This window comes from Arachis duranensis, chromosome 5, assembly GCF_000817695.3.
Source record: "Arachis duranensis cultivar V14167 chromosome 5, aradu.V14167.gnm2.J7QH, whole genome shotgun sequence".
Lineage (NCBI taxonomy): Eukaryota > Viridiplantae > Streptophyta > Magnoliopsida > Fabales > Fabaceae > Arachis > Arachis duranensis.
In genome coordinates, this window is record NC_029776.3 from 97,874,468 (window position 1) to 97,877,386 (window position 2,919).

Here is a 2,919-nt window from a genome sequence, read left to right on the forward strand (position 1 = left end):
TTTTTCTAAGTCTTTCTACGAAACGCGCCGACTTAAGCTCGACAAAACGTGAAAATCCCATGAACCGACCTAGATGGTCGTCAGGATAAAACGACGAGGTACAAGTCGACGTAAAGAGGTTGTATGAGTTGATCGTAAAAAACTCGGGAACAATCCGACTCCTAAGTCGAGATGAGACCCGAGTAAATCGAACTCGGAAATACTCCGAGTAGATAAAAAATGCATCACAAAAATAACCTAGACATAAAAACTCACTAAAGCAAAGTTGAGTATAAAGGATAACAAAAAGAGATTGGAAAACCTAAGAAAAATTTAAAGGCTGCATAAAAGCCCTTGAACGAAAAGGCTCGAAAAACAAGACAAGCCAATAGAAAAGGTTTTCAGAGAAAGATCAAGAGGGTTTTTGAAATATCGAAATTAGAAAAGCATACACGCATGAGGTAACTTAAACCCTTATCCAAAAAAGGGCATTTATATTGTTAATCTAAACCCTTATTCAAAAAGGGCACTTGCTGGAATATTTTTGTTTACGGCCTTAAAAGGCCAAAGGAAATTGTTCAAGCGTCACCAAATAAATGAGTTTAAAAAAGGGGGGACTCACAGGCCGAGCCCCCATATAGCCATAAAAAATTCATTTTTTCAGAAGAGTAGAAGGATCACCACCACCAGACTCAGGAGGAGCGCCACCGGGACCAGGAAGAGAGGCTGAAGAGGAGGTCGGAGGAACAACTGAAGAGCTCGGAGCGTCTTCAGGACGAGGAGGGGACTCAATAATCCTTTGCCCCCGAGTCTTCAGTTCTGACTCGGAAACAACCACGGGGACAGGAGGATCCACGATAGCACCATCAATAACGACTTTATCAGGATGTAAAGGAGAAAGATCCAAGTCGGGAGCGATAACTCTGACTTGCTCCAGGAAAATTCTCCAAGACTCCTCGGCACCATCAGCAATAGAGTCCTCCAACTCGGCATACGTATTCCGAGAATTCAGCAAATCCTTCCTCACAGACACAAGATCCTGAAATAAACTCTGGTAACTATCTTGTGCTATCTTCCTCAAGTTCGCCTCCATAGTACATTGGGCCCGTAGCTTGCTCTCCTTCTCCCGGAGGCTATCTCTCTCCTCTCTCAATTTAGCTACCTCCTCCTTCAACTCCCTCTCATGACCCTGGTAAGCAAGAAGCCTCCCCTCCAACTCCTCAACCTTCGAGGTTACCCCCAAAGAGCTGAGGGGAGTCTTCTCAAAGATATCCAAAAGCTTGGCACAAACACCCGCCGCCCGAAAACTCTCCTCAACCAGAATGGTGAGGTGGTTTCGAATAGAAACATCATCCATGCTTATATGAGGATAGATGTTCTTTCGGACGAATGCAAGAGCATCCGCCTTAACCCCACCATCAAAAGAAGAGCTAGACTCTAAAGTCTTACGCTTCTTCTTCTCTGGCTCAGAAAGAAGTCGGGCAGAAGGAAGTGGTCGGGACAAGCTGGAAGAAGAAATCACAATGGGCTGAGAGGGAGTCCCTACATTTTGAGGAGGAGGAGGAGGAGGAGGAGGAGGGGAGACGATTGCCCTGGCACCACCGGCCCTGGCCCGAGATTTTGCCTTAGCCTCCTGAACCCTCTGGTAAGACTCCTGAGCATTCTTCCTTGCCATATCTACAAAAAGAAATAAATTAGCAAAATTTACAAGTCGGCAAAAACTCAAAGAAACAAGTCGGAAATAGGAAATGCATTCACTACCTAGTTGCGACCGAACAAAGGTCGGCGTCCCCTGAAGGAATTTCCTAGTATCCAAGTATGGGGCCCTCCCCCACGCTTCTCGGAAAAACCCCACAATGGCCGCCTCCACCTCGTCCAGGTCATCTAGACCATACTTTTCACAAGGGGAGGCCTCCAGCCAATAAAGGGGAAAGAGAGGGGAAGAATGCTCATCCAGGAAAAAGGGGTGGTGACCCTCTACAGCTTGCACTTTGAAAAAATAATTTTTGAAGTCATGGAAGGATTCATCAAAAAGAGTGAAAATCCTCCGACCTTGTATGGCTCGGAAGGATACCCATTGTTGTTTGTTGTTTAGCCCACTAAAGGGCTTAGTCATATGGAAAAGAAAGAAGAAAATCCTCAAAGAAGTCGGAAAGTCCAAAGCGTGACTAACAAAATGATAAATCTTCAGAAAACCCCAAGAATTGGGGTGAAGTTGAGTAGGGGCAACTCGACAGTGGTGCAAAACAGATACTTCAAAATCCGAGAAAGGAAGAAAAACACCCAAGCGGGTGATCATACATTCATACATAAAGAAAAAATGAGGGGCCGCCTCATTGACTCTCCCAAAACAAACCCGGTCTTCCGGACCCAGGGTTATCAACTCATATTTTGGCTCGTCCTCCTCCGAAGTACAAAGCCTGTGATGAGTACGAAGATGAGTGATAAACTCAGCGTCGACCAAGGGTTCCTCCCCAAGGACCGTGACATCAACCCATTGAGAAAGAACATCTACAGAAGCCATTTTTTCTTTATATAAAAGGTAACAGAAACCTACAAAAAGAAAAAAGAAAAAGAAAATCAAAAAACACGGTCCCTAAAGAGGAGAGATACGAAGCCAGAATCTACAGACCAACCTATCCACCCACAAAACAAAAGCATGCAAACATAAGGCATGACGTGAAAGAAGTAAAACTAACCTTTATCCGAAAAGTGAAGGTTGGAAAAAGCAGAAATCTTCGAGCACAAGAATGCAGCACGAGCAAAGAAAGAAGAAGTTTGAAAGATTGCAAAAACGGAAAAATGAAAGAGAGGGAAAGTATTTATAAACATGCTAAGGGGCATAATGGTAAAAGCGGAGCAGTCATTAATGAGATTGCACCGTTACCAAAGTCCTCAATGCTTCCCTAACGGACACGATGCTTGAATTGACGTAACTGT